General features: G+C 41.4%; 1 gene segment (V, D, J or C); it reads left to right on the top strand.

Moving 5' to 3' along the window:
• Nucleotides 1–15,191, top strand: part of LOC146869258 (Ig mu chain C region membrane-bound form-like) — a 146,820-nt gene that overhangs the window by 71,731 nt on the left and 59,898 nt on the right.

Below are 15,191 nucleotides of genomic sequence, written 5' to 3' on the forward strand. Positions count from 1 at the left end.
AAAAGAAGAAACACCTTCCTGCACAAAAACAATCCCCTGGGGCATTTTCCTCTTTTTATGTGTGCTGCAGAATGCAGCCCACAAAAGAAGAAACACCTTCCTGCACAAAAACAATCCCCTGAGGCATTTTCCTCTTTCTATGTGTGCTGCAGAATGCAGCCCACAAAAGAAGAAACACCTTCCTGCACAAAAACAATCCCCTGGGGCATTTTCCTCTTTTTATGTGTGCTGCATTCTGCAGCACACATAGCTAGAGGAAAAAACTAGGATAAATAAAGATATTTCTCCTTGGTACGCCTCCCCAGGGAAGGCGTAACATTCTGACGTATTGCCAGGTCTATCACTATTGGTAAATCTGGGAATGCTTCAGAATCCATGGGTGGATGTGTGGGAATGCGCACGCTCCACCCCAAAAATGCCTTACCAGGGCAGAGTGACACAATGTAGCGCAGCGATTTGTGCTGTTTTGCATCTCTCTGGATTTATCAAGCCACTCAGGGCCAAGCAAGGTCGGCCTTGCGCAGCTTGATAAATGGCACTTAAGGGTTGCGTCAGTTTTACACCCCATTGCGTGCTACAAAGCTGACACAACCTTATGGTAAATATGCCCATAAACATCTTCCTAAGTTACACATTTCTCCTCCTCCACAATCAAGCCATGCCATATTTATATGAGTATTGCACACATTCATTTAACAAGTGTTCGGCACACATCAGAACTTTCCAAACATATCACAGAAACAGGAAACGTGGTACTCCTTGCAAAATAGAAGTATGTTTAGTACTTTTGGCTATTCACAATTTCCGAGTGTAAATGTATTCCAAAATGTATACTTACAGGTCTACACCCCATGTAATTAAGGCCTGAAGGGAAATTTACAAGTGTAAATGTATTACTTGTAGCTTTTCAAATGTAGATGAAGATCTCCACCCCCTTGGTGGAGATCTCCACCACTGTGGTGAAGGTCTCTACCATAGTGGTGGAGATCTCGCTATAGGAAAGAAAATTGAAAATAATGAAACTTTATTAAATAAAAGTATATATCTTAATATATTGTAAAATATAAATTAAGATAATTACTTTTATGGTAGAGCCAATTAAATAGAATATTACATCACCCTACCAAAAAATAAATGTATACCAATAATCAAATATTCTAAATATAACAATATATTTAAAAAATATTAATTTTCAGACAAAGTAAAATCAAAAACATCATACCAGGAACGTTTAGGTAAATTATTATTTAGTAAATTCAATTAAATGTGTTTAATCAATGTAAATGACCTTTTAATTTTAATAATTGTAATAATTGTTGAAATATGTGTTTTAATATGTTAACAATCATTTCTAACTACTAACATGTCTAATCAATTTTGCAGACAGCATAAAGAAAATATCATATATATATATATATGTGTATGTATATATATATATATATATATATATATATATATATTTATATATATATATATATATATATATATTAAAGCTCAGTTTTACCCCCAGGCGGAGATGCACTCGAAAGAAGACTTGTGGCGTGTGGCATTTATTCAGGTAAAGAAAGCTCAGCTCCCCCATCGTTAACACAGCCAGGAAGCCGATTGTAGCCTGACGCGTTTCAGAGCTTAAAGCTCCTTCCTCAGAGGCTCGGCATAACCACGTGCTTGCTGACACACCCACTTTTGTACGCCCTCCGATGGGCTGCTCCAATGAGCCAAACGCATAGTCTTATGGACTTTGTGGTTTGTGCCTTCGCTAAAATCCGGAATGGATGCACATTTCATTTTCCTGTGTCCCAGTAGGAAGTCCAGAAAGGATCCCGGTTTGCTGAGCAGTCATTCATCCTTAAGTCCTCTTCCCACGTAGTGCACATGACTGTATGCCAAGCGCGTGGCCCCCAGTAGTATCGAGGTGGTGCAACTCCCGTGGCGGGACGGCCACGTGTCAATTAAAGCTCCGTTTTGCCCCCAGGCGGAGATGCACTCGAAAGAAGACTTGTGGCGTGTGGCATTTATTCAGGTAAAGAAAGCTCAGCTCCCCCATCGTGAACACAGCCATGAAGCCGATTGTAGCCTGACGCGTTTCAGAGCTTAAAGCTCCTTCCTCAGAGGCTCGGCATAACCACGTGCTTGCTGACACACCCACTTTTGTACGCCCTCCGATGGGCTGCTCCAATGAGCCAAACGCACAGTCTTATGGACTTTGTGGTTTGTGCCTTCGCTAAAATCCTGAATGGATGCACATTTCATTTTCCTGTGTCCCAGTAGGAAGTCCAGAATGGATCCCGGTTTGCTGAGCAGTCATTCATCCTTAAGTCCTCTTCCCACGTAGTGCACATGACTGTATGCCAAGCGCGTGGCCCCCAGTAGTATCGAGGTGGTGCAACTCCCGTGGCGGGACCGCAACGTGTCAATTAAAGCTCTGTTTTGCCCCCAGGCGGAGATGCACTCGAAAGAAGACTTGTGGCGTGTGGCATTTATTCAGGTAAAGAAAGCTCAGCTCCCCCATCGTGAACACAGCCAGGAAGCCGATTGTAGCCTGACGCGTTTCAGAGCTTAAAGCTCCTTCCTCAGAGGCTCGGCATAACCACGTGCTTGCTGACACACCCACTTTTGTACGCCCTCCGATGGACTGCTCCAATGAGCCAAACGCATAGTCTTATGGACTTTGTGGTTTGTGCCTTCGCTAAAATCCTGAATGGATGCACATTTCATTTTCCTGTGTCCCAGTAGGAAGTCCAGAATGGATCCCGGTTTGCTGAGCAGTCATTCATCCTTAAGTCCTCTTCCCACGTAGTGCACATGACTGTATGCCAAGCGCGTGGCCCCCAGTAGTATCGAGGTGGTGCAACTCCCGTGGCGGGACCGCAACGTGTCAATTAAAGCTCCGTTTTGCCCCCAGGCGGAGATGCACTCGAAAGAAGACTTGTGGCGTGTGGCATTTATTCAGGTAAAGAAAGCTCAGCTCCCCCATCGTGAACACAGCCAGGAAGCCGATTGTAGCCTGACGCGTTTCAGAGCTTAAAGCTCCTTCCTCAGAGGCTCGGCATAACCACGTGCTTGCTGTCACACCCACTTTTGTACGCCCTCCGAATGGATCCCGGTTTGCTGAGCAGTCTGTTACAAATGAAAGAATGCTATGTAGTCCAGAGATGTGGTTCAGGATCTCAGCTTTATTCTTTAAGCAGGATCCACAACAAGTTCATGTTAGGCCTTAATCAATGTCCAGCAATGCCCCACCAGGAGCAGCCTCCCTGCTGCTCAGCCCATCTCACCAACTGATCTTTGCTTCCACTCAAACACACTCAACATTCCGATGACATCACACAGACTGAGCAGCAAGGCACATCCCCCCTTCATCAAATTTGTGAAAATAGGAACATGCAAGAACAATGTACTTTCATGCAATTCGTGAAGATAGGAAAATGCAAGAACAATGTACTTACATGCAATTTGTAAAAATAGGAACATGCAAGAACAATGTACTTTCTTGCAACAAGACTAAATAAATAGATTGTGCGATGATAGACAGACACACAAACCCAAAAACCAATGAGCTTCAAGTATAACACGAAGCTTCAGAATATAACCCTGAGAGGGTAATCTTGCAACCCCTGACAGGAAAATCAAGATGATAAAAAGATAACAAGTTTCCACACGTGCGCATCTGTGACGCACAGTCCGAACACTTAACACAAGATAACCCATTCAAGGGTACCACCAGACATATAAGTCTGAGAAGCCTCCAAATAAGGATCTTCTTACGTGCGCACCCATAATGCACAGACCGACACCTCACACAAGGTAACCTCCAACTCATGGGTTAAACCAGACAGGTAAGTCTAAGAAGCCTCAAAATAAAGAGCCTTCTAACGTGCGTACTCGTAACACACAGACCAACACCTCACACGAGGTAACCACTAACTCAATGGTAAACCAGACAAGTAAGTCTGAGAAGCCTCAAAATAAAGAGCCTTCTAACGTGCGTACTCATAACACACAGACCAACACCTCACACGAGGTAACCACCAACACAATGATAACACCAGACAGGTAAGTCTGAGAAGCCTCAAATTAAAGAGCCTTCTAACATGCGTACACTTGACACACAGACCAACACCTCACACGAGGTAACCACTAACTCAATGGTAAACCAGACCAGTAAGTCTGAGAAGCCTCAAATTAAAGAGCCTTCTAACGTGCGTACTCGTGACACACAGACCAACACCTCACATAAGGTAAAGTTTAATAAAAACATACACTAACAAGACCAGAGACACTACACCCTCTTTCTCTCTCTAATTCATACAAACACACAACAAGGACAACCATCATAAACACCAGCTCACAGGACTGGGAACACAAAACACCTCCCCTACAACACCCATTTATGCACTACAGTGCAGTTACACTTGCAGGACTTAGAAGGTAACACAAAACCCCCCTCTTCTGTATAAACCAAGGACTTAGGACACATATAATGTTTCAACTGCACACACCTAACACCATATGCAGGTGATGCCATACATAAGGCGACGTTCACTTATCACTTCAATATTTCATTCAGAGAATATAGTAAGACTTCATACGCATGAGAAATAATTACGGGGAGTATAAATATGGCATTAGATATAAAGCATAACACAGACTTTGCATGAGAATAGTTAGTCAAAACAGTGAAAAATGACCGGTGAGCGACTTCTCACCCGAGGCTCACAGGTGCCAAAGGAATACCTCCAAGTGACTTGTGCGTTCCATTTGGAACCCGTGGAAAAATTGCTGCAACTTCAAACAAAAATAAATCTTCTATGCCACTCCGCGTCTCACTCAATAACCATGGAGAATAAAAAATCGCCGCTCCTTGAAAGTAAATCTTGCATCCGACTCTGCGTTACCCCCGGAAACCCGGAAACAGTCTCCGCTCCTCCAATTTGAGCCCTGAATCTAAAATGGTGGCACGTAGGTGACAGCATGTCGGGTGACTCCCGGCACGTTGTTGCATGCAGTCTATGAACAGTGACCCACAGCGCGTCGCAAAGGATCCATGGCAACCTCACCGCTCACTGAGAAACAGGTACCACTGCGCGCACTATTCAGGGCACGAGCGTCGTTTTCAACCTTCAACGCCACAGCTAACAGATGAGTTAAAGTAACGCTTTAAATTAGGATTAAGATATTGTAGAAATACCTCCTCAGTTCAGTCACGATCCAAGTCCACTAGTAATTCCAACCCTACGCCGTTCAGACACACGCCGGTTCGTTGTATAAATACAACACTGCTCCGTTCAGTCACACGCCGGATCACAAGTAATTCAAGATTCCTCCCTTCCGACACACCCCAGTTGTCTTGGTACTCTGTAGGACAGCAAACCGAGCAGCTCTCCAAACCTTGATGTGACACGAATACCGGGACTTGCTTCCATTACATCCGATGTACTTCGAGGCAGTTCATGTCAGCAAGTAGCAGAAAGTCGAGCAGAGCTCCTCAAACAAAATGCACCACAATAAAAACCACTTTCAGAGAATTCGTCATCCTCTGCATCATTAATTTGGTATCACAGTAGGTAGGAGAGTCAATCTTGCACAGCAAGCGTCAGAGAGATTGTGGTACATCACAGCAGACTAATTTAGGAGTAGACAGGCAAACAGAAACTGGCACAATCACGTCGTGGGCGACCGTAGACAGGGTCACTGGTGGGGCATTAGGGGTGCCAGGTTTCTCCAAATCCAGATGATTCACTTACTGAAATTGGTTTCTTCAGTTTTAAAAGTCCAATCAGCACGCAGGTTCTTAAAAAAAAATCGTCGCCAGTGTTACAAATGAAAGAATGCTATGTAGTCCAGAGATGTGGTTCAGGATCTCAGCTTTATTCTTTAAGCAGGATCCACAACAAGTTCATGTTAGGCCTTAATCAATGTCCAGCAATGCCCCACCAGGAGCAGCCTCCATGCTGCTCAGCCCATCTCACCAACTGATCTTTGCTTCCACTCAAACACACTCAACATTCCGATGACATCACACAGACTGAGCAGCAAGGCAAGGACAGCAACAGAGAGGATGCATCATTTACTTCCTAGATTATAACACAGTCATTCATCCTTAAGTCCTCTTCCCACGTAGGCACAAACCACAAAGTCCATAAGACTATGCGTTTGGCTCATTGGAGCAGCCCATCGGAGGGCGTACAAAAGTGGGTGTGACAGCAAGCACGTGGTTATGCCGAGCCTCTGAGGAAGGAGCTTTAAGCTCTGAAACGCGTCAGGCTACAATCGGCTTCATGGCTGTGTTCACGATGGGGGAGCTGAGCTTTCTTTACCTGAATAAATGCCACACGCCACAAGTCTTCTTTCGAGTGCATCTCCGCCTGGGGGCAAAACGGAGCTTTAATTGACACGTGGCCGTCCCGCCACGGGAGTTGCACCACCTCGATACTACTGGGGGCCACGCGCTTGGCATACAGTCATGTGCACTACGTGGGAAGAGGACTTAAGGATGAATGACTGCTCAGCAAACCGGGATCCATTCTGGACTTCCTACTGGGACACAGGAAAATGAAATGTGCATCCATTCAGGATTTTAGCGAAGGCACAAACCACAAAGTCCATAAGACTATGCGTTTGGCTCATTGGAGCAGCCCATCGGAGGGCGTACAAAAGTGGGTGTGACAGCAAGCACGTGGTTATGCCGAGCCTCTGAGGAAGGAGCTTTAAGCTCTGAAACGCGTCAGGCTACAATCGGCTTCCTGGCTGTGTTCACGATGGGGGAGCTGAGCTTTCTTTACCTGAAGAAATGCCACACGCCACAAGTCTTCTTTTGAGTGCATCTCCGCCTGGGGGCAAAACGGAGCTTTATTTAAATATATATATATATATATATATATATATATATATTCACTGAAAAAACCATAGGTTTCACACATGTTATAGTTAGCGGAAATTTTACTGATAAAAAACCAATGAAATTCCCCCGTTATAGTTAGTGCAGGCAACTATAACTCACGCGACCGCAATCCTCTGCTGATGCTAATACTGTATTTAGACACTTATTTGCCCATGTCTTCTTCCATACATTTTTAGCTATACATATATTACAAATATTTTTTTTTCATAAAGACACATATGTCATCAGCAGAAGATTGCGGTCGCGTGAGTTATAGTTGCCTGCACTAACTATAACGGGGGAATTTCATTGGTTTTTTATCAGTAAAATTTCCGCTAACTATAACATGTGTAAAACCTATGGTTTTTTCAGTGAATTTGCAAGGTTTTTTAAATGCTAATTCCTAACTATAACGTGTGTGAAACCTATGGTTTTTTCAGTGAATTTGTACGGTTTTTTAAATGCTAAGTTACTTTACGCCATTCGTGGCGTGCGCGCCCACTTAACGCAGTTCGTTCCGTGCGCGCACGGTGCGCTTCGCGCACCGTGCGCGCACAGTGAGCATGCGGTGCGCTTCGCGCACCGCGTGCCCACTTTACGCAGTTAGTGCCGTGCACGCACGGTGGGCACGAGGTGCAATGACAAAGCAAGAAAGCACGTCAACAAATCTGTACTTACTTGTAGGTACCACTAAAAAATCATTTCATAAACACAATGGCTCTTTTTGGAGCCCCCTAATATCTAAACACTAAATCTGATTTTCATTTTTTTTTTTTTTTTTTTTCTACCGTACGCTTACCGTAAGCTTACCGTACGCGTACCCCGTGATTTTTTTTAAAATCAATAAATGTTTTCTTTGTACTTTACAGTCCTTCTTTGACCCCCTCACAAATGTAAGGGGGTCTGTAACTCTCCTCATTGCCCCCTTTCCTTGTTTTCACTCTTTTTTTTCAGAGTGAAATACACAAAATGGCGGCCGCCGCTTCCTGGTTTCGGCCGATTCGAATGTTTACTAAGATCTAACAGCCAATCAGAATCGCGCTCGCGCACGCCGCCGTACGCTTACCGTAAGCGTACGGTAAGCGTACCGTAAGCGGGCTCAGATATATATATTGATTTAAAGGCTATTTTCTCAGAATCTACTTAACAGATTTACACCAAACCTACAAAAGGCACTTCCTTGACCTAGGGACTACCTCTCTGCCAAATTTTGAGTAATTCTGTTCAGCCGTTCGGGCTGTAGCTCGTTCTAAAGGTCCTATGGAAAAATGCATGGGAAAAACGCGTTTTGGGACCCCCCTTTTATCTCAGCCCCCGCTTGACGGATCCCCCCGAGACTTTCAGGGTAGGAGCGGAGCGTAGCGCCCCACCTATTTTGAGAAATTCGCGAGGATTCGTCGACCGGCGCCAAAGTTATTCAAAATAGAATGTTGAGGTTTTCCTATGGAAACGTGGTCCTAACTATAACTACCTACTGGCGACCGCCAGTAGGTAATATATATATATATATATATATATATATATATATATATATATTCACTGAAAAAACCATAGGTTTCACAAACGTTATAGTTAGGAATTAGCATTTAAAAAACCTTGCAAATTCACTTAAAAAACCATAGGTTTTACACATGTTATAGTTAGCAGGACATTTCACTCGTGAAAAACCAATGAAATTCCCCCGTTATAGTTAGTGCAGGCAACTATAACTCACACGACCGCAATCCTCTGCTGATGACGTCAGATATATATATATATTATCTACTGGCGGTCGCCAGTAGATAGTTCTAGTTAGGACCGTGTTTCCATAGGAAATCTCAAAATTCTATTTTGAATAACTTTGGCGCCAGTTAACGAATCCTCGCGAAATTTTCAAAACTAATGGGGCGCTCCGCTCAGCTCCTACCCTGAAAGTCTCGGGGTGATTCGTCAAGCGGGGGCCGAGAAAAAAGGGGGGTCCCAAAACGCGTTTTCCCCATGCATTTTCCCATAGGACCTTTAGTCGAAGGTACAGCCCAAACGGCTGAACAGAATTACTTGAAATTTGGCAAAGAGGTAGTCCTCAGGTCAGGCATGTGCCTTTTGCATATATGGAGTCAATCTGTTCAGTAGTTCCTGAGAAAATTGCAGATAAAAGTACATAAATATCTATAGGCGGGCACCGTGTGCGCACCGTGCATGCACGGTGCTGTGCGCGAGCGGAATTCTGATTGGTAGTTAGATGTCAGTCAACATTCGATACGGAAGAAATCAGGAAGTGTCAGATGCCATTTTGTGTGTCGCTCTGAAAAACAAAAGGTGGAGAACGTGAAAAGGGGGCAGGGTAGAGGGTTCCTGACCCCCTAGCCTTTGTCAGGGAGTCACAGAAGGACCCCGAAGGGTGAAAAAAAGCTTTTTTTTTTTTTAAATAAAATCGCGGGGTGCACACGGTGAAAAACCCTAAAAAAAAAAACATTTAAAACTGTTTATAATTGTATAGAAGATATTAACTATGCTGTTGAACTTTATCCAAATTCAAAAAAAAAAAGCTGAGCCATTCCAAATGACAGGATACAGTCAATCTATAACTATATACATAGGTAGTTTATTGAAAAAAATATATATTAAAAAAAAATAATACCCACATAAATTAGCATTTAAAAAACCTTTGAAATTCACTGAAAAAACCATAGGTTTCACACACGTTATAGTTAGGAATTAGCATTTAAAAAACCTTGCAAATTCACTTAAAAAACCATAGGTTTCACACACGTTATAGTTAGGAATTAGCATTTAAAAAACCTTGCAAATTCACTTAAAAAACCATGTGTGAAACCTATGTTATAGTTAGCTGGACATTTCACTCGTAAAAAACCAATGAAATTCCACCGTTATAGTTAGTTCAGGTAACTATAACTCACGCGACCGCAATCCACTGCTGATGACGTCACATATTACATCACTGATGACATCATCCAGTGAATATGTGTCTTTCTGTAAAATATTTTTTTTTATATATGTATATCTAAAGGTTAATAGAAGAATAAACGGGTAAATAAGTGTCTAAATGGATGGTTTTTTTTGTAAAATTAATTGTATAACTGACTTATTAACAGTATCTTAGTGAATACAGTGATGTAATATGTGACGTCATCAGCAGTGGATTGCGGTCGCGTGAGTTATAGTTACCTGAACTAACTATAACGGTGAAATTTCATTGTTTTTTTACGAGTGAAATGTCCAGCTAACTATAACATGTGTGAAACCTATGGTTTTTTAAGTGAATTTGCAAGGTTTTTTAAATGCTAATTCCTAACTATAACGTGTGTGAAACCTATGGTTTTTTAAGTGAATATATATTTATATATATATATCCACAACAGCTTTCGCGAAGAAACCCAAGCCTCTTGCAGCGGTGGGCTGTGGCGGGGACGCGAACACCAAATCTCCAAACCAATCGTATTTCACTCGTTCCTGAAAAGACGATGCCACAGCCACTTACTCCTTATCACAGCGTGTTTATTTAAATCAAATTTGACCAGTCACTCGACGCGTTTCAGAGTACAACTCCTTTGTCACAAGTAAGAGTACATTGCAAATGATTGTGTTTAAGTGAATTCAAAAATGCCACACCCATTTTTTCAATAGACACCGACAACAGACATTACGGCATTTCAAGGTGCAAGGAGCTAAAGGAAAACAGACTTTTATCATAAAAAGAAAATATTCATTTTCAACTTTCTTAGCACTTATTAATCACAGGCAATTCATTTTAACCGACATCATTCCATTATTTTATATTGTGACATAATTATTCGATCAGTTTTTTTCCATTGCAAAAACTTTATTGTTTCTATATACCGAAACAAACACATCTTCACCAAATCGAGCCCCAGTGGGCTTACACAAGCACTGCTTGTATCCTCCTTAATTGATTTGATGCCATTAATGCAAATTAATCCTCCTTAATTAATTTGATGCCATTAATACAGATTAATCAACCCAAGTGGGTAATCGTAATTCAAAAACAAAATAATAATACAGGTGCTTCGTGATAGTCTTATACTCAACTCTCCTCCAGTACCATGCCGTGTGTCTGTCAAATCAGAAAAGATAAAAAAACAGTGATAAAACACCCAATTTAAAATTTGCGAAAAAATTCACAAGTACTATATATCATTAAAAAGAAAAAAGAGGCTAAACAAGTTTACTCATGAATATACATTAGATTTCCACCAAGGAAAAAACATCCAGGATAACGAGACACTAACCAAAGTGTGTTGAGAGCCCTTCATCACAATTGTGGCCATCAGGTTGTAGAGTGTGATACTTGATGATAAATTTTGATTCCAATCTCCTTAGTTCTTGCACTCTATCCCCTCCTCTAGTTCTGAATGGAATATTGTCAAGAACGCAAAAGGACAAAAGTGTATTGTCCCCCTTGTGGTGAGTTGCGAAATGCCTTGCTATTGGGTATTGTTTGTCGTTGTTTTTGATTGCCCTTAGGTGTTCAAGAATGCGTTTTTTGGCTTTGTGAATAGTACTACCGATGTAGTACTTATCACATGGACACCTAAGGGCATACACAACGAATTCTGTATTGCAGGAATAGTGTTTTGCAATTTTGAAAGGTTTGACATGAACTGACAATTTTACTTCTTTGACATTATGACTGTGTTTACATGCCTTACATTGTCGACATGTAAAGAAACCCTGGATGACATTCTTCTTTTTATTAACTGTCTGTGTTACCGCTTGGCAGAGTGAATCTTTTAGAGATTTGGCCTTACGGTACGTAACCTGGGGGTAATCTTGCAGACATCCTGATAGGTCAGTGTCAGTTTGGAGAACTCCCCAGAATTTATTTAATGCTGTTTTAACATTCCAGGATTGTTGATTAAAAGTGGTGATAAACCGTACTGTTTCTTTATCATCGGGTAATCCTGTCATTTCACTTTTTTATACATCTTTAGGTTTGATCAGCAGGGCCCTGTCTCTCAACTGGCCTTCAAATACTGCTATTTCAATGGATTTGGTACTGTAGCCTCTATCTCTAAATCTTTCACACTTGACTTTACTTTCAGTAAGGAAATCTTCCTCAATACTATAGTTACGTTTTGCTCGTAGTAGCTCCCCCAAAGGAATACATTTTATAAGACTTTCAGGGTGACAGCTATGTGCATGGAGCAGGCTGTTGCCTGCTGTCTTCATTCTATAGAGTTTAGTCATGAGTTTACCATCTATATATATATATATGTCAAAACAATTCCCTTGCAGGCATAGAGTGACGGATAAATTATGCAAAAAAGAAGGAGAGAACTCTGGGTAGTTCCCAAGTTTAGGTGGACGGCAGCTCGTGTACAGAGCACCCTCAGCACCAGCGACACTCTAAATTTGCTCACCTCAAATGTCTGCTTTTCTATCAAAGTTTTTAAGCATAGGATTAGCACAATGCTATCCACACCGAGATAGAAATGGACAAAGTCTTTTGCCATTTATACAGCAAAGTCTTTAAGCATAGGATTAGCACAGTGCTATCCCCGCCGAGCTGAAAAATGACAAAAGCCATTTATCACTCCAGGCACAGTATTATAGCTTTGGATTGGTGAAATACCAACCAAGCCAACCTGAGCCATTCCAAATTACAGGATACAGCCAATCTATAACTATATACATAGGTAAATTAATGTAAAATAAATATATACAAAATATAATAATACATTCATAAATTAGCATTTAAAAAACCTTTGAAATTCACTGAAAAAACCATAGGTTTCACACACGTTATAGTTAGGAATTAGCATTAAAAAAACCTTGCAAATTCACTTAAAAAACCATAGGTTTCACACATGTTATAGTTAGCTGGACATTTCACTCGTAAAAAACCAATGAAATTCCACCATTATAGTTAGTTCAGGTAACTATAACTCACGTGACCGCAATCCAGTGCTGATGACGTCACATATTACATCACTGATGGCATCATGCAGTGAAAATGTGTCTTTCTGTAAAATAAATATTTTTAATATATGTATATCTTGGAAGAATAAATGGGTAAATAAGTGTCTAAAAACAGTGATGTAATATGTGACGTCATACCTTAAGGGCAATACTGACTTTGTAAGTATATTTTGCAAATAGCAATGGCCTTACTCTTTTGTGGGTGGTGTTTGTATTAACATGCCCCTCCCTGAACTCCTCATTATTCCTACCTAAATTCCTCCCATTTACTAATAGATATTCCCCATTTTCCCAGCAATCCTCCGTTCCTCTCACCTTCACTATTAAGTAGTAAACTTACATGTCCAGAGCTCTTCCCATGGAAAATATATGATATGTGGAGGTGGAGATTTCCACCTGAATGGTTTGTGAATTGCATTTTTCAATAAGTAGCACTACTGTAGTGCCACTTTACATACTACAAATGACAGTTTGTGAATCAGGCCAAAAGATTTTTTCTCATACTTTCTGTGACCCACATGTAAGCCAATACACAATAAAATATAGGAACAGTAATACAGAGGAATACATGAACCAATTACACACATGAAATTATTTATGGTTTTGATCTGATAGGTAAAGATAGATAAAAACATACAAACACACGCACATTCATGCAAGAAATCAGTAAGTGCAGGAATTTAGAATATAACCAGGCCAGAAAGGTGTCAGAGTTCACCACAGCTGCTTTGTCTAACATGGTATACAGTGCAGAAATAAAACTACATTAGACAGCTGTTCATACAGAACGATCTGTGATACCACCATTATATGCAAAATAATAGCCTGTCAGCCGATCTGTACCTCCCCGGGCTTTTGCAATATTTCAATAGCTCCTGAGCTCGTGCCCTTCCAGTATCCTGGCTGCACAGACCACGCAGGTGTAATCATTAGACAGAAGCGGTTACACACTTATATCTCCATCCCAATTCTGAAAGGCCACCCATATCTTAGGATATGTTCGTGTATTGGACTCCAGATCAATATCTATTTTCGCCGTTCTCCTTACTGCTCGTAGCCAGTCCATTCCTTGCGGTGGGAAGGGTTCAATCCATTTCTTGCAAATTAGATGTTAGAAAGCCAACTTGCCGCTTTTGCTGCTTTTGCACACAACACTGTAGTCACATGTTATTAATTGAGAAATGCTTGCTCGACTTTGCTTCACATGAGAACGGTCTGTTGTTCACATCACTAACAGTGAGCAGCGACCTTGGTCTGCACATTGTGTAAAGAAACAGTCTGGGTCGCTAGACGGTGCATGTTGTTGGGTTCAGGTTGATCGGCCCACTATTTAGCCATAACACGCACGCAGCTGCAAATACCTGAAAGTCGAGTGCTTTTAATATTGCAGGCTACATGCTTTAGACACATTCGGAAGAAGAGCTTTCCCAGGAGCAGAGTCTAAGCTGATCCTGTGATGTGATTCCACTAAGCTGATCTTTACGGTATGGGGTTCCCCATTCAAGCCTAGAGACCTTTTATTAGTAATAATAATAATATTAGTTTACTAGCGAAAGGAAGGTGGTGGTCATCCACTGTCATTTTATTATGATTACTCCTTTCATTTTCTATGGTATTGTAACTATGCTGATGGTTTTGATCTTAATCATTTGTCTGCTTATGTTAGCCAAAGTACTGCATATTAGGACACAAGGTTTATAAGATAAACTCTTTAAACTTTACCGTGTCTCTGTTTATTCTGTTGTGGACTGATATGAGAATAATTACGAACAGGTATTTCTGATTCCCACCATTCCTGAGAATACCCTAAGTCGCTTGTTCTGGGTTGTCTATACATTGGGACCACCGAGATAAAACTCGGAGAACGAATGGGACACTGATGCTGGTCGGATAAGGGGTTCTGGGTTCTGAGGAAAGTTTTTTTGGTACACCGCAATTCACTGAGGTCCTGGTTTCCTGTGCATAGTTCTGTGCATAAGCAGAATCCCTGCAACAGCACCTAATAGCTACCAGCCACATCCACCACTTCCAAAACCACATGTCCTCCATCACTGCTATGCCTCTTTCCATGCCTGCTTCAGCCTTTTGATTATCTTTCCATCCACCCATCCATACCTACCCTAGCTATCTCTCTATGCACCTGCCTATCTATATAACTATCTATGTATCTTTTATCTCTCTATTCCTCTATCTATTAAACCTATACCCTGGCTTAGATGGTACTTTCTAGTTAAGCCGCCTTAGTTCAAGACAGACAGAGTTAAAATCTGGCAGCCTCTGATGGGACTCCTGGATCCTAGCCCATTAGTCGTTTTCAATTGGGAAGTATCTCCTTTAATTATTTAAATTTGAATGTAAAATAAGCAGT

This window comes from Triturus cristatus, chromosome 1_1 (assembly GCF_964204655.1).
Source record: "Triturus cristatus chromosome 1_1, aTriCri1.1, whole genome shotgun sequence".
Taxonomy (NCBI): domain Eukaryota; kingdom Metazoa; phylum Chordata; class Amphibia; order Caudata; family Salamandridae; genus Triturus; species Triturus cristatus.